Below are 17879 nucleotides of genomic sequence, written 5' to 3'. Positions count from 1 at the left end.
CAGGTCGCGGAAGTGTGCGCCTGCGCCAGAGCGCCATAGCAAACAAAACATGACGGTAAAAGTGAAAGTAGACGGAGATACAGCCTGATGGCTCCACTTAAAGACACCGAAAGAGTGAAAAACTCGTGGAAAGAGAGAGAGACTGTCTGGAGGGAGGAGAAGGTCTGCAGACAGAAGTGAAAAAGTAACTAATCGCTCCGGCGCCGCCCCGCGATTCAGAAACAGAAAAAAAAAGGCTAAATAAACTTTAATACTTAAAGATAATGTACTGACAGTGTATGTGCTTAATTTTCTCTAAATAATCCGTAATAAAGGAGCAGATAAACAGTCTGTAGTGCCGGAAAAGCTTCTCGATGCTGCGTGGATCACCGCGCCTGCATGAGACGCGCACAGCTGAGCTCAAAATGTAGCATGGGAGAAAGCGCGTCCGCATCGGTGGTGCGCGGACCTTCCAAAGCGGACGCGGAAACGCGTACATGTGAAGCATGGACGAGCCTTTAGGCATGCTTGCTCCTGTGACCATCGAAGGCAAACATCTGCTGAGGGAATTCTACACTGAAAAGTGTGATTTGGATGCCCCCCTTCCTGAAGGAAAACTCAAAGAATGGGAGGTATGGAGAGACTCTTTGCATGATTTGAGCAATCGGCATATTAAGAGAGCATATATTCCAACGTCACTCACCACAGCTGAACACAAAGACCTCTGCATGTTCTTTGATGCATCCATCAAAGCCATTGGAGCTGTGGCACAATTCCATAGCAATGGACATGTGAGTGTAGAATTCATTCTCGGGAAAGCCAAACTAGCTCCTCTCTCCCAACCCACCATCCCTGGTTTGAACTGTGCGCCGCAGTACTGGCCGTGGAAGTCGCTGATCTCATCCAAGATGAACTGGACCTGAAACTGGATTCAGGTAAGTTCTACTGTGACAGCAAGGTCGTGCTTGGATACAATCCCAATCAGATGAAACACTTCCATGTCTACGTCCACAATCGAGTTCGGCGAATCCATCAGTAAACAAAACCAGATCAGTGGTTCTACGTGAACACAGATGACAATCCTGCAGACCATGCATCCAGGTCAGTTCCGGCTTTATACGTAACTCAGACAACATGATTCACTGGACCTGCCTTTCCGTATAAGCCAAATCTTGGTCCTGAAAACACGAAACAGACTTATGTTGGGGACTCATCGATGTGAAAACATTAATCTGAAAGACCCAGCTAGGGTGACCACCAGTCGTGCGTAGCGCGTGCGCGTACAGCGTTTCAAGCCCATTTCCCGCGTCCCGCAAATTGAGACCGTGTCCCGCATAATGAACCCTTGCTCTAAAAAAAAGCTTGCTCACCGCAATCGCCATGCACACACCTGTCAGTGAACAACTGCGGTCAAGCCAGCCGGCGCTCTGAAAAACACAGCAAAGTGAGCCGACGTTGTTTAGCCGTTTGCACATATTTTATGCTTTACGGTAAAAGCGAAACCACTGCACTCTGACAGTCAAGTGAGCAGACACGTTGTTTAGCAGTGCGCACATATTTCACGTATTACGGTAAAAGCGAAAACGAGAGGATTGTAAAACTAATGTTAAAGTTTGTGTCTGGAGTTTCCATTCGTTTCCAATGTATGTATCATTTTTTAACAGAGCTTAAATGTGTCAGTCTGGTTCGATACTACAATATAATATGAGCATAAAGCAATATAAAAATGTATTTATGAGCTCCGCCTTCGTCTCATAGACCCCCATGTTATCCGAAAAAGCTCCGGTCAGCTTCAGCCAATAGAGTTCGAGCTTCCGCTTTGTCATGCTGTCAATCAACATGTGCACGCAGCCAGAGAGCACGCGCACTCGCCCAGGCAGAGGTGAGTTAGCTACGCAGCAGCCGCCACGCTTACCTCGGATATATCCGCTGTCTGCTGAACATCCACCGTAAACAGCTAAACATGTAGGATGCTGTAGGACTCGGAGGCACTCATTTTCACCCGACGGGATAATGCGCGTGCACAATTAAAAGGGCGCGGCTTGGTCGCTCATGAAAGCAGAGGGACGCGGAACCTCGAGACGTTGGATTAAAAAAACCTCTCTCTTTCAAAACTCCAGACACGAGTTTTAAGTTGACTCAGCAGGATGAGTGACTTGCCTGCATTCTCCAGAATGCTGATTGAGAGCATCTTATCTATGCTGACAGAGTGTGTGCTACCCTTTGCCTGTTGCCAGTGCCACATTTTACCTAAACTACAAGAATTTTCTATTAATCCATCACCGCAAGTGAAAAATCTGGATGTGATCTTCGATTCTGAGCTGAATTTTATCCAACACATTAAAAACATCGGCAGAGTTGGTTTTTATCACTTAAAAAACATAGCCAGAGTCCGCCCTATTCTCTCTCGGGCCAACACGGAGACGCTAATGCATGCTTTTATCACCAGTCATATTGACTATTGCAATGGCTTCTTTCTGGTCTTCCGAAGCAGAGCATTAAAGGTTTACAACTTTTACAAAATTCAGCTGCTCGTGTCCTGACGAGGACTAGAAAGCGGGCCCACATTACACCAGTTTTAAAATCGCTGCATTGGCTCCCCATGTCTCTCAGGATCGATTTTAAGGTTCTCTTAATGGTTTTTAAGTGTCTTAATGGTCTTGGGCCTTCTTCGCTTTCAGATCTGCTTTTACCCTATCAGCCTCCGTGGACCTTGCGCTCCTGTGGAAAGTGTCTCCTCCAAATACCTCATGTTAACTTAAAGACTCAGGGTGAGGTATCTTTCAAGTTCTGTGGTCCTAAACTCTGGAACGACTTGTCGCAAAAGCTCAGGGACGCGGAGAATGTTCACATTTTTAAGAGCAGGCTCAAGACCCACCTTTTTGGTCTAGATTTTAACTGATATTTATTTTTAGTTTAGTCTTGATTTGGTATCATTTGTTACTTATTAATCTGTTTTATTTATCTTATTTATGTTGTATTTATTCATTATCCTATTAATATTTTATAATGCTTGTGCTCTACTCTATATTTTAGCCTCATTTAGCCTTTTTTAGTCTGAAGTTTTTATGTTTTTACCTATTGTTATTTTCAAGTGTTTCCTCTGAGGGAGGCCTCTGCATCGGCAGCAGGGCTCGCTTGTGGCTGCCAGACTGCTGTGCTGTGGGTTCTTGTTGGAGATTTGGGGATCACTCCCCCGTCTCCTCTGGATGTCCTGTGCAGGAGCCCTGGTTGCCATGGGCGACCTGCTGCTCTCGATGTAGATGGCTCCTGGGTGTTTGCTCTTCTAAATCATCTGTGCCCAGCCTTATATTCTATTTTAATACTCACTTCATTAGTTTATGGTGGAGGAAGGGGGGGTGGAGGGATGGTCTGTGTTCTTGTGCTGTATCTTTGGTTTTGGGGAAGACGGATTGGTGGGTGGAGTGGATGGAGCGAGTTTGCTTTTAATCTGTGAAGCACTCTGTGTTGCAATTTTTATGTCTAGATTCAAGGTTGTGAAGCTGGGTTGTTGGTGATGCAGGTTGAACCGACAGCACAGATGAGTCTTTGTATTTCATGTATCTACACGCGCGCACGCGCGCGCACACACACACACACACACACACACACACACACACACACACACACACAGAGTTGTAGAATTTTCAAAACAAACTGAAAGCCATCCTATTAAGGTGTGGGCTTAAAAGGTTCTTCAGATTCCTTTTCAATCATGTGAACATGCAAACTGCACTTTTCAAAGACATTCTTCAACTCAACATTTGTTTTTTTGTTTGTTTTTTTTTCAATTTATTTTTTTTACATTTTCATAATGAAGATATCAGTACATTAATCAATATATACAGAGGGGGGCTGCTGCTGGGGTCTGAGGGGCCTGAGGACGGCTGCTGCTGGGGGCCTGAGGGGCCTGAGGAGGGCTGCTACTGGGGGCCTGAGGGGCCTGAGGAAGGCTGCTGCTGGAGGCCTGAGGGGGGCCGGAGGAGGGCTGCTGCTGAGGGCCTGAGGGAAGCCTGCGGAGGGCTGCTGCTGGGGGCCTGAGGGGCCGAATGGGGGCCTGAGGAGGGCTTCTGCTGGGGGCCTGAGGGGGGTTGCTGCTGGGGGCCTGGGGGGCCTGAGGGGGGCCTGAGGAGGGCTGCTACTGGGGGCCTGAGGGGCCTGAGGAGGGCCTGAGGGGGACTGCTGCTGGGGGACGGAGGAGGGCTGCTGCTGGGGGCCTGAGGGGGGCCTGAGGAGGGCTGCTGCTGGAGGCCTGAGGGGGGCCTGAGGAGGGCTGCTGCTGGAGGCCTGAGGTGGGCCGGAGGAGGGCTGCTGCTGGGGGCCTGAGGAGGGCTTCTAATGGGGGCCTGAGGACGGCTGCTGCTGGGGGCCTGAGGGGCCTGAGGGGGGCCGGAGGAGGGCTGCTGCTGGGGGCCTGAGGAGGGCTTCTAATGGGGGCCTGAGGACGGCTGCTGCTGGGGGCCTGAGGGGGGCCTGAGGAGGGCTGCTTCTGGGGGCCTGAGGAGGGCTGCTGCTGTGGGCCTGAGGAGGACTGCTGCTGGGGGCCTGAGGGGGGGCCTGAGGAGGGCTGCTGCTGGAGGCCTGAGAGGGGCCTGACGAGGACTGCTACTGGGGGCCTGAGGGGCCTGAGGGAGGCCAGAGGAGGGGTGCAGCTGAGGGCCTGAGGGGGGCCTGAGCAGGGCTGCTGCTGGGGGCCTGAGGGGGGCCTGAGGGGGGCTGCTACTGGGGGCCTGAGGGCGGCTGCTGCTGGGGGCCTGAGGGGCCTGAGAGGGGCCGGAGAAGGGCTGCTGCTGGGGGCCTGAGGAGGGCTGCTGCTGGAGGCCTGAGGGGGGCTTGAGGAGGGCTGCTGCTGGGGGCCTGAGGGGGGCCTGGGGAGGGCTGCTGCTGGTTGCCTGAGGGGGGCCTGACGAGGGCTGCTGCTGGGGGCCTGAGGGGCCTGAAGAGGGTTTCTACTGGGGGCCTGAGGACGGCTGCTGCTGGGTGCCTGAGGGGCCTGAGGGGGGCCGGAGGAGGGCTGCTGCTGGGGGCCTGACGGGGGGCTGGAGGAGGGCTGCTGCTGGGGGCCTGAGGGGGGCCTGAGGAGGGCTGCTACTGGGGGCCTGGGGGCCTGAGGGGGGCCTGAGGAGGGCTGCTACTGGGGGCCTGGGGGCCTGAGGGGGGCCGGAGGAGGGCTGCTGCTGGGGGCCTGAGGGGGACCGGCGGAGGGCTGCTGCTGGGGGCCTGAGGGGGGCCTGAGGAGGGCTGCTGCCGGGGGCCTGAGGGGGGCCTGAGGGGGGCCTGAGGAGGACTGCTGCTGGAGGCCTGAGGGGCCTGAGTACGGCTTCTGCTAGGGGCCTGAGGGGCCAGAGGAGGGCCTGAGGAGGGCTGCTGCTGTGGGCCTGAGGGGGGCTGGAGGAGGGCTGCTGATGGGGGTCTGAGGGGGGCCGGAGGAGGGCTGCTGCTGAGGCCCTGACGGGGCCTGAGGAGGACTGCTGCTGGGGGCCTGGGGCCTAAGGGGGGCTGCTGCTGGGGGCCTGTGGGACCCGAGGGGGGCCTGAGGAGTGTTGCTACTGCGGGCCTGAGAAGGGCTGCTGCAGGGGGCTGAGGGGGGCCTGACAATGACTGCTACTGGGCACCTGAGGGGGGCTGGAGGAGGGCTGCTGCTGGGGGCCTGAGGGGGGCCGGAGGAGGGCTGCTGCTGGGGGCCTGAGGGTGGCCTGAGGGGGGCCTGAGGAGGGCTGCTGCTGGAGGCCTGAGGGGCCTGAGGACGGCTTCTGCGAGGGGCCTGAGGGGCCTGAGGGGGGCCGGAGGAGGGCTGCTGCTGTGGGCCTGAGGGGGGCTGGAGGAGGGCTGCTGATGGGGGTCTGAGGGGGGCCGGAGGAGGGCTGCTGCTGAGGCCCTGACGGGGCCTGAGGAGGACTGCTGCTGGGGGCCTGAGAGGCCTAAGGGGGGCTGCTGCTGGGGGCCTGAGGGACCCGAGGGGGGCCTGAGGAGTGTTGCTACTGCGGGCCTGAGAAGGGCTGCTGCAGGGGGCTGAGGGGGGCCTGACAATGACTGCTACTGGGCACCTGAGGGGGGCTGGAGGAGGGCTGCTGCTGGGGGCCTGAGGGTGGCCTGAGGGGGGCCTGAGGAGGACTGCTGCTGGAGGCCTGAGGGGCCTGAGGACGGCTTCTGCTAGGGGCCTGAGGGGCCTGAGGGGGGCCGGAGGAGGGCTGCTGCTGGGGGCCTGAGGGGGGACTGGGGAGGGCTGCTGCTTGTTGCCTGAGGGGGGCCTGGGGAGGGCTGCTGCTGGAGGCCTGAGGGGGGCCTGACGAGGGCTGCTGCTGGGGGCCTGAGGGGCCTGAGGAGGGCTTCTACTGGGGGCCTGAGGACGGCTGCTGCTGGGTGCCTGAGGGGCCTGAGGGGGGCCGGTGGAGGGCTGCTGCTGGGGGCCTGAGGGGGGCCGGAGGAGGGCTGCTGCTGGAGGCCTGAGGGGCCTGAGGAGGGCTGCTGTTGGAGGCCTGAGGGGCCTGAGGAGGGCTACTGCTGGGCACCTGAGGGGGGCTGGAGGAGGGCTGCTGCTGGGGGCCTGAGGGGGGCCTGAGGAGGGCTGCTGCCGGAGGCCTGAGGGGGGCCTGAGTGGGGCCGGAGGAGGGCTGCTGCTGGAGGCCTGAGGGGCCTGAGGAGGGCTGCTGCTGGGGGCCTGAGGGGGGCTTGAGGAGGGCTGCTGCTGGGGGCCTGAGGGGGGCCGGAGGAGGGCTGCTGCTGGGGGCCTGAGGGGGGCCTGAGGAGAGCTGCTGCCGGAGGCCTGAGAGGGGCCTGAGGGGGGCCTGAGGAGGACTGCTGCTGGAGGCCTGAGGACGGCTTCTGCTAGGGGCCTGAGGGGCCAGAGGAGGGCCTGAGGAGGGCTGCTGCTGGGGGCCTGAGGGGGCCTGAGGAGGACTGCTGCTGGGGGCCTGAGAGGCCAAGGTGGGGGCTGCTGCTGGGGGGCTCACGGGCCCGAGGGGGGCCTGAGGAGTGCTGCTACTGGGGGCCTGAGGGGCCTGAGAAGGGCTGCTGCTGGGGCCTGTGGGGGGCCGGAGGAGGGCTGCTACTGGGGGCCTGAGGACGGCTGCTGCTAGGGGCCTGAGGGGCCTGAGGGGGGCCGGAGGAGGGCTGCTGCTGGGGGCCTGAGGGGGGCCGGAGGAGGGCTGCTGCTGGAGGCCTGAGGGGCCTGAGGAGGGCTGCTGCTGGGGGCCTGAGGGGGGCTTGAGGAGGGCTGCTGCTGGGGGCCTGCGGGGGGCCGGAGGAGGACTGCTGCTGAGGGCCTGAGGGGGCCTGAGGAGGACTGCTGCTGGGGGCCTGAGAGGCCAAAGTGGGGGCTGCTGCTGGGAGGCTCAGGGGCCTGAGGGGGGCCTGAGGAGTGCTGCTACTGGGGGCCTGAGGGGCCTGAGAAGGGCTGCTGCTGGGGGCCTGAGGGTGGCCTGACGAGGGCTGCTGCTGGGGGCCTGAGGTGGGCTGGGTAGGGCTGCTGCTGGAGGCCTGAGGTGGGCTGGGTAGGGCTGCTGCTGGAGGCCTGAGGTGGGCCTGAGGAGGGCTGCTACTGGTGGCCTGAGGGGCCTGAGAGGGGCCTGAGAGGGGCCTGAGTAGGCCTGCTACTGGTGGCCTGAGGGGCCTGAGTACGGCTGCTGATGGGGGCCTGAGGGGCCTGAGGGGGGCCGGAGGAGGGCTGCTGCTGGGGGCCTGAGGGGGGCCTGAGAAGGGCTGCTGCTGGAGGCCTGAAGGGGGCCAGAGGAGGACTGCTGCCAGAGGCCTGAGGTGGGCTGGGTAGGGCTGCTGCTGGAGGCCTGAGGTGGGCCTGAGGTGGGCTGCTTCTGGGGGCCTGAGGGGCTTGAGGCCGACTGCTGCTGGGGTCCTGAGGGGGGCCGGAGGAGGGCTGCTGCTGGGGGCCTGAGGTGGGCTGCTGCTGGGGGCCTGAGGAGGGCTGCTACTGGGGGCCTGAGGGGGGCATGAGGAGGGCTGCTGCTGGGGGCTGAGCGAGGCTGCTGCTGGGGGCCTAAGGGGCCTGGGTGGGGCTGCTGGTGGGGGCTGAGGGGGGCTGCTGCTGGGGGCCTGGATGAGGTTACTGCTGTGGGTTTGGGTGGGGCTTCTGGTGGGGGCACATGTAGGACTTAAACCCTGGGGGCATGCGGGGCTGGTGCTGGGAATGTGCGCGGGGCCCCAGCTAATGATGAACATGTTTTTTCTGCTGGGGATCTGGTTTGGGCTCCTGCTGGGGGCCTGGATGGAGCTTTTGGTGGGGGCAGATGTAGGGCTGAAACCCTTGGCGCACGCGGGGCTCTCGCCGGGAATGTGCGTTAGGCTCCAGCTGGGGGCACATATTGTTTTTCAGCGGGGGGCCTGGGTGGAGCTTCTGCTGGGGCTCTGGCTGGTGTTCCTGCTGTGGTCCTGGGTGGAGCTTCTGCCGGGGGTGAATGTAGAGCTCGTAACCTGGGCGCACGCGGGGCTCTTGCCGAGAATGTGCCTGGGGCCCCAGCGGGTGGAGTTTCTGCTGGGTGCCTGGGTGTGGCTTCTGCTGGGGGTGAACGTAGGGCTCGTACCCTGGGCGCACACGGGGCTCTTGTCGGGAATGTGCCTGGGTATGGAGATCATTTTGTTTCTTTATTATTCAATCAATCAAAAATGGTTTTGCAAACAAAAAAGAGAGTTGAGACCAAAAAACATAAAGTTGCAATTAAAAAATAAAAGTTTAATCAAATAGAATAGATCTGAGAACTAAATAATTTAAGTGGCAACCCCACCAAATTTTTTTCTTTTTTTTTTTTTTTTTTTAGATCAAAACAGAAAAAAGCTTTGGTTTTGAATTCTAAAGTTTTGCTTGCAAATCCAAAAGTTTTGCCTGCGAATCTGACTGAACCCAATGGGCAGGGCCAACACTGGTGGAAGAGAGAAGAGCTCCTATTGGTCGTTTTGACCTCGCTCCACCGCCTGTCCGCACTGTTGCTGGCTGCTTCCGCATTCGGTAAAGGCCAGTACACATTACAGGCTTTTTTAAGTCTTCCCCGATTAGAGACCACACACTAGACGACAACAGAGGACAGATCGCACCAGATCTTCCTCTCCTGATCTTCTAGTGTGTGGAGTCGCTGTGGAACAGACTAGAAGATTCTTCATCAGAGAATCGGCTCCTCACTCTTTCAAATCTCGCGGAGTCAAACTTGACTTTGAGCAGTTTCCCTTCAGTCCTGTGTTCACATTAATCTCCACTATTAATAATAAGCAAAGAGCTCATTCCCTCAGGTCATTCATTCATATCGGCATCGGTTTCGTTCTTTCAGAGCACACCCACCTACCACAAAGTGATCTTTTATTCATGATTCATAATTTCTCCTGTTGTTGTGTTATTTCTTCTAGTCTGGTTCTGGATATATTATCAAAAAAGTGATTGTTTGGGTACTGCACTTGAAAGGCAGTTTCAACTATTACATTCATAGTTAGAGCGGATGTGAAAATGTTTATATTGTGTTATTTTATGACAAATAATTATAAGTTTATGTACCTGGGGCTCCTGGCCAAGCAAAGTATTAGTTAAGTATGTTGTGTTTCGGAAGCGCTCAATGGAGATCCCGGTTGGTAAGTTTGGATTGTGCCGAGGGAGTCGGTACTTAAAGGGAGGGGGAAGGGTTTAGTTTCTTCTGTTTTTTTTTATGCTTAGTTTTATTGTAAGAGAGGCATTTTCTTCAGTTTTTTTGCTGAGAGGCTATGAGGTCAAACCACTTTTTTTTTCTCATGAACAAGGTTGTAAAATTTGTCAGTTTTAATGTTAATGGCTTAAATGGGCCTGTCAAATGAAAAAGAGTGCTAAAATACTTTAAAAAGATTAAAACTGATATAGCCTTTATTAAGGAGACTTATCTCACTATAGAAGAGCACAAAAAATTAAAGAGAGGGTGGATAGGCCAGGTTTTCTCCTTGTCTTTTAACTCCAAGGCAAGAGGAATCGCTATTTTGATAAATAAAAATATTGTCATCACTATCCATAATACAATTACTGACCCATTAGGCCGCTACGTTTTGATAAATTGTCAACTTTACTTAGAACAATGACTTTGCTAAATCTTTGTTCTCCAAACTATGATGATGTTTCTTTTATCCAGGACATTTTTCAGGAGGTCATAAACATATTCTTATGGGAGGAGACTTCAACTTCTGTTTGGATCCAGTACTGGATAAATCTTCAACCTCCATTTCCAAAACAAACTCAGCCTTAACTACTTTGTCATTTATGAATGATTTAAATCTAGCAGACGTCTAGAGGCAGATGCAGCCCCAAAACATAGACTACTCATATTATTCGGGCCGTAATAATTCACATACAAGAATCGATTTTTTTCTTACTGTCAACACAGTTGAGTTACAGAGCATTAGAGTCCGAATATTTACCAAGGATTCTCTCTGATCATTCCCCCCTTACTCTGTCTAAAGAAATGCCAGAAAAAGGACCAACTTTATACAGGTGGCCTTTGAATCCAACCCTCCCAAAGAAAACTGACTTCTGTACTTTTATCAGGGAAAAAAATCAAACTATTTTGTGAAACAAATTGCGCCTCCTCACTAAATAGTTTCATATTATGGGATACATTAAAAGCTTATTTAAGAGGACAGATCATTTCCTATAAAAATAGACTTAAAAAAAATCTTAGACAGCAGAATTGGAAATTTTAGAGAGTGAAATTCTGAGCCTGGAGAAAAATTTTCAACATCATTAAGATAAAAAGACTTACAATTTATTGGTCAATAAAAAACTTAAGTATAATACATTAAGTACTTATAGAGCTGAGAAGAATATTTTGAGAACAAAACAAAGGCAGTTAAAAAGAGAGGGAAGTTTAAAAACAATTAATAAAATTGAAAATGAATGTGGATGTATTACTCAAAATCCAAAAGAAATAAATGAAACCTTCAAAAACTTTTATGTTAATCTATATAAATTAGAATCGCCGGAAGATCTGTCTGCAGTCGATACATTTTTATCTAATCTAGGACAAGAGGGATCCAGATCTCCCATTTACTTCAAAAGAAATACAGGAGGCTTTATCTTCTTTACAATCCAATAAATCACCAGGGGAAGATGGGTTTCCTCCTGAATTTTATAAAGAGTTTAAGGATTTGCTTGTGCCTCTTCTTATGGATGTAATAAATCTAGCATCCAGAACACAAAGACTTCCTGACTCCTTTTTTTCGGCTATAATTACAGTGATCCCTAAAAAAAACAAAGATCCCCTAAAGTGCTCATCTTATAGACCGATCTCCCTTTTGAATACTGATTGTAAAGTGATTTCTAAAGCTCTAGCAAATAGGCTGAGTAAATATTTACCAAAACTGATACACCCAGACCAGGTGGGTTTTATTCAGAAGAGATCCTCTGCCAATAATTTATGCAGGTTGTTTAATATTATTCATAAGGCAACATCCAGAGCTGAACCCAGTATAGCTGTCACTTTAGATGCTGAAAAAGCCTTTGACAGGCTTGAATGGCCTTATTTATTCAAGGTATTACCTACATTTGGGTTTGGTTCTTATTCTATTAATTGGATTAATACACTTTATAGAAAACCACAAGCTAAAATTATTACTAACGGACAAATTTCCACTGTTTTCCCCCTGAACAGGTCGAGCTGACAAGGTTGCCCCTTATCCCCTGGCCTTTTTGTTATAGTCATTGAGCCTTTGGCCGAGTTAATCAGGCAAGATTCAGAGATAAAGGGGGTAAAAGTGGGTAGGACGACACATAAAGTTAATCTTATGGCAGATGATATTATTCTGTATTTAACAAACCCGTTCAATTCTCTGGCTAAATTACAATCAATTTTACATAATTCTGGGTTTGTTTCAGGATATAAAGTGAATTATGAAAAAAGTTAAATTCTTCCCCTCTCAGACTTTGATTATGTGGAATATCAACAGAGGAGCCCATTTAAATGGTCCCCAGAGGGGATAAGATACCTTGGAATAATGGTGGATAAAAATTTAAAGAATCTGTACAATCTTAATTATGTGACACTAATTAGTCAAATAACACAGGATCTGAAAAAAATGATAAATATACCTATCACCTTGATTGGCCAGATAAATTGTGTTAAAATGAACATATTGCCTAGACTGCAATACCTCTTTCAAGTCCTTATCGATTCCATTACCACTCAGTTTTTTTAAAGAACCTTAATAAACATATTAGACAATTCACATGCAATGATAAACCTCCAAGGGTTTCAACTGAAAAACTTACCTGGGATTTTAAATTGGGGGGTCTTAAATTACCAAATCTGAAAAAGCATTATTTGGCAGCCCAAATGCAACTTGTTTCTTTTCTTTTTGGTAGGGAAAATATCCCACTGTGGGTTTTAATTGGAATGCATGCACTCAAAGAACTGTCCCTGCGGATTTTGTTTATAAGTGGACACCCAAAACTATTTCTATTACAACTGACAACCCTGTATTAATACATGTCATCAAAACATGGTACGAAGTTCGTAAAAATGTTGGACTGGAAAATAATTTGTTACCCAAAACACCTCTGAAACAGAATGGACTCATACCCATGTCACTGGACAATAAGACCTTGGAAATCTGGCACCAGAAAGGAGTCCGCTATCTGGAGGACTGTTATGAGAATGGATCTCTTTTGTCTTTTGAGGACCTGAGGAGGAAGTATGATCTGTCGAGCAGAAACTTCTTCTGTTACTTGCAGTTAAGATCCTTTCGTAAAACATCAAATGACTCTGCCTACACTCAGTGAGCTGGAGAGACTACTTCATGAGGGCAATGCACCTCGTCTTATTTCAAAAGTGTACTCTCTCCTGATGGAGGATACTACAAAACCAGGTCTCCATAAGTAAAGGGAGAGATGGGAGTTGAACTTGAATATGTCAATTCGTCCAGAGCTCTGGTCTGACTTACGTCAAAAAAGTTTAACTACCACAATTAATTCCAGATACAGGCTGACCAAATTATAACTTTCTCCATCAAACCTACATCACGCCAGAGAAGCTGCATAAATATAAACCTGAGATATCCAGCTTGTGCTTTTGATGTGGTATTGAAGGGCTCCTTCCTGCACTGCATATGGTCTTCCACTAAACTTAATACATTCTGGCATGATTTGTCAGACATTATAACAAGACTCCTGGGAGTACATCTCTCATCATGTCCTCAAATGTGCTTGTTAGGGGATTTAAAAAATATTGAAGCTCATTTGGGAAGAACTCAAAAGAAGTTTCTGGCTTTGGCCTTATGTGTTGCCAGGAAGTGCGTAGCCACTACATGGAAGTGTGATTCTATGTTTCCATGATTGATTGAATAATAAAGAAACAAAATGATCTCCATACCTGGGGCCCCGGCGAGTGGGGTTTCTGCTGGGTGCCTGGGTGGGGCTCCTGCTGGAGGCATGTAGGAACGTGGTGGCGCTACAGTCGAGGGTGAGAGTAGGGCTCATACCCTGGGCGCACGTGGGACTTTCGGCGGTCACTATGCGTGGGACCCCAGTTGGGGGCACGTCTGAGGCTCTCGATGAAGCCCACTCGGTGCAAACTGGTTCATCTTGGATGACTGCTGTAAATACATTGGTTCAGAACATGTTGCTTTCACAAATGTCCAATATACACCTGTCTCACACACACACATCTGCTAAATCTAACAATATGAGCAAAATGAAACAGTAAAAGCCAGTAAAGTTGTTAAGGAGTGTTGCCAATTCAGAAAACGTTGGTGTAAAACACTTTTGTTGTTTATATCCAGTAATAATGTGAAATATTAACTTGAAAACAAAGGTTCTTACATTTCTCAGTGAGCGGTTGGTTCTCCTGAGGGTTTGTCCTCCGTAAAACGCGCTGGAAAACTTGAATTCAGTAAGAATTGGAAGCCAAAAGCTCGCTAAACAATTACAAGGGCAGTTTTTTAATGGCTGGATCATAAAGGTCGACAGCAAGAGGCTATGTCTGCACTGGAGGTCGCAAAAATTTAAAATGAAATCTAGTTTAAACTGGCCTGCAGATTTGAATCTGAAATCAGAATTGATCAAAGAGTTGCTATAGAAACGGAGTTGGACTCTGGTCACATGACATGGAATCGAGTCAGACTCAGTTCATGATTCATGAATCGAGTCTGACTCGATTCATGAATTTGATGATTCTCGAGTTGACTTACAACTTTTACTTGGACTTGAGTCGAGACTGTTTTCCCCCAAAGACAGATTGAAAAAGAAAAGTATGTGAATGTGTGTGTATGCGATGTGCGCGTGCATGCGTGATACGATTAATGTACTGAAAGTCTGCATTGAGCGAACATTAAACCCCACCGCCTGACCCGGGCTACGGCCGGGTTGTGAACCCGGCGGGCACGCGGAGTGACGGCAGGGCGGGACGCAGCGCGGACAGGTCCGGTTCCGAGCTCACGTTCCGGGGTCAGGCCGAGCCGAGGGAACCCTGCGCCGCACCCCCTCCCCGCCTGCTGCCCCGGTGACGGCCGTGAGAGAGCGTCCAGCAGACGAGGTGAGGAAACGGAGGCTGTAGCCGGAGATGGAGCGCTGTGGACTCTGGTCCTCGTTCAAGCGGAGGAGCTGAGAGCAGTGGTGGTCCTTGCTGGTTTAGCGCCCCGGGCTGGAGCAGCCCAAGCTGCTTTGCGGGGTGGGGAGGGCGGGGTGGCTATGACTATGGGACTTTTAATTCTAAGAAAAAAATAAGTTAATTATGCTATAAAATGACCATGAAAGCACCTGAAATCTTTATTTGGAATTAACCTGCCAGTTTATTCTAATTAATGAGCGGCTTTAAGATGTCTCATATTTAAATAACACGACTTTATTCTGCTCATTCTGCACAGGCTTGTTCCCTCCAGACATTTATTTAAGGAGAGCCTCAGTAGAAATATATCATGAAAAGAGTGGATGGATTGAAGCATATCTATGCAGACATATTATACAGCTGTAGCATCAAAGTTAACGGAGAAAGAAAGAGAGAGCTCCAGTGCCAGGATCTGTTTACTTCCTGTCCTGTGGCTCCTCTCTCTTACTTTTTTTTAATTTTTTTCTTCAAATGCAACCATTTAGAGCAACAGGAACAATGATTATTTCTGATTACATTTCTGTGTACATATTGGGTGATGCAGGTTGATCTCCTCCTCTGAATCACTGCCAGTGTTTGTTTTTTTTTTACTTGTAATTTCTTTCTCATGAGAAATTGTTTGCATTACAGGTCTTTATCCCATTTTTCCATAGATCAGGAGTATTCTGTGTGTTTCTCTTCCCCTTTAACATCTACTTCTAGTAACACTATGTAGTTTCTTGAGAAAATTAACACTTATGTATTTCATCAAACATATATGTCAGTGAAAATTGCAACTTTGATTGGCAGAAAGAAATAACCATGATCCAATAATCATCATAGGGCAGTATGAAGATTCTTATCAATATCTGTATGCATTTGTCCAGGTAAAGCTCTTGAAATGCCTCTGCTGTGTGAGAAGGAGTCATTGGCAGATACCATTCAACCTGACTGCAGCCCTTCAAACTGATGCTGACATGAAATTCTGACAACTGAAATTCTGAAATTCTGTAGTTTTCACATCAGGCCACAAGTCAGCGCTGTTTGTTTTAGTAATGACACCTCATACACATATGCATGCAGAAAACAATACACATTAACAATGACAAGTACACAGATGTTTAGCCACCGCTGTTGATATAGTCCATCTCCTCGTTGATATAGTCCATCTCCTCGCGCATGTGCAATAGTGCCATTAGTTACGACAGCCATTCGCAACCTTGGGGTCCCGACCCCACTTGGAGACAAGAAGTGATTTCTTAGGGGCGCCAAATAATTTTGGAAAAACATAAATGCGCATAATTAATTTTGAATTACATTATTTTGGATAGGGAGCATTTTTTAAAGTGTAAGATAGCTGTCAATTAAAATTTGTATGCAGAAACGCAAATGTGCAAATCCTGGAAGGTATTCCACTGCTTTCCTCCAATAAACCCAATGATGAAGCCAATCAGTGAATGTGTGAACGCTGCCATTGTCAAACTGATAGCTTAAAGGCACCATAACTAAGAAATTTACTCTTCCCATTTTTCACATGTCATCGAAGAAACATTCCCTTTCAATAATATGTTGTCTCCATCAACAAATGTCTTCATCAAGTTTTTTTTCTTTCAAAAGTTTCAATTTCAGGACAGAACAACTCCGATGGGCGGGGCTGGACTGTCACACTTCTGGGTTCCAGAGCCAATCATATCGGTATGTGAGTTCCTGAGGTTGCCAAATAAGTAGTGCAGCAATCCATATTTTCTGACTGCGTACGCGCTACAATGGCAAAGCAACTGAACTCTCTAAACTCACTTAAACTCAAACTGTCAGCCTGCACGATGCCCTCCAGAGAGGAGGAGGGGGAGGAGTTATATGTAGTATGAGGGGGTACGTTATATGACATAATATTGCTTATTAGTGTACTTGCAAATCTACTGAGCCACAATCAAATTGAATTTTATGAGCAATCTGTGCCAAAATAGCTCATTTGGGAGAGTGTTAGACTGAAGTTCTAAAGGTCCCTGGTTAAATCCCGGGTTTTTGCAGGCTATAAGAACTTTGCAGTCACAGGGTACATCAGGCAGTGCCCAAAAACAGTGCGCTAGAAAGGCTTAATCCTTTTATGAGAGAGGGCTTAATTTGCGTCGGAGGCAGACTGAAACACGCGCAAATCCACACAGCAGAAAAGAACCTGATCATCTTGCCCAAGAGCAGCCACATTTCCCTGCTTCTGGTGAGACAGTATCATGAACAAGTCAAACATCAAAGTCAGCATTTTACTGAAGGGGCCCTCAGAGCAGCAGGCTACTGGGTCATTGGTGGGAAGCGACTCATTTCTTCAGTCTTACACAAGTGTGTGACATGTGGGCAGCTGCATCGCAGATTAGAAGAACAGATCATGGATGACCTGCCACCAGAAGGCTTACAAGTATCCCCACCCTTCACGTATGTTGGTGTAGATGTTGTTGGTCCCTGGCCAGTTATCTCCAGGGGCACCACAGGTGGACAGGCTGAAAGTAACCGTTGAGCCATGCTCTTCTGCTGCATGAGTTCGCGAGCCATCCACACTGAAATCATTGCTTTCTTGGACACTTCCAGCTGCATCAACGGTTGTTTATTAACCTGATGGTTTTTTTATGGATATTGTACCCTTTGTATGACCCACATTTCCTAATTGCAAGTAATTCCGTCAATACATTTTTTTTTTTGCATGAAGTTCAAACCCGGTGTAAAAACACACAGAAAGATACACTGAGCATAGAGAGTGTCGGTGAATGGATAAGGGATGCAACAAAGAATAGAGTGACATGGCTAAAAAAAAAAAAAAAGGTTCTTCAATGTGCAGTTACAGCTTTGGATATTTTTTCTAGTAAGCAGTAAATTCTGGACTACAAAGAAGAACGACTGAGCTTTGGACTTGGTTATAGCTTTGTGCTTTGTCTCCGTGACAACAGACAATAGAGAAAGTTTACAAAGCCCTGCCGTGCCAACGTTTACCTCTAACTACGACCGTACAATGACCCTTCAGTCTTATCAAGAGGCAGACAGGAAACTGAACTGACAAACTGTTACGGCAGTCGTCGTATTGTCTCTCCAACCACCCCCCCCCCCCCCACAAGTGTGTGTCTGAGGTGGTTTCCCAGGCTGCTGCTGGTGCAGGAACCAATCATCCCTTCATCGCCTGCACCTTGGGGAGCCTGACCACAGAGCAGCTCGTTGGCTGTAACCAACCACGCTCATGTGCCTCCTGGAGTCAGTTGTCGCTGTTAGTTAGGCACTCGGTTGTGTGTTTTGGTTTCAGGAATCTTTTTTACCTCTATTTTTAGTTTACTTTTGACTTTGTGTTTGTGGTTTTACAACTCTAGTTTAGACTCTTTT

The 17879-nt window shown here is 49.8% G+C and overlaps 1 non-coding gene across 1 annotated transcript; it reads left to right on the top strand.

Annotated features, from left to right (window-relative positions):
- The first annotated feature begins 16473 nt into the window (after positions 1-16473).
- Positions 16474-16546, top strand: trnaf-gaa (transfer RNA phenylalanine (anticodon GAA)). The gene has a single exon. It is a non-coding gene; the product is annotated as a tRNA-Phe (tRNA).
- Positions 16547-17879: the final 1333 nt, after the last annotated feature.

The sequence above is a fragment of the Salarias fasciatus genome, chromosome 5 (genome assembly GCF_902148845.1).
Source record: "Salarias fasciatus chromosome 5, fSalaFa1.1, whole genome shotgun sequence".
Lineage (NCBI taxonomy): Eukaryota > Metazoa > Chordata > Actinopteri > Blenniiformes > Blenniidae > Salarias > Salarias fasciatus.
Note: the sequence above shows the minus strand (reverse complement) of the source record. Positions and strands in the feature narration are given on the sequence as shown.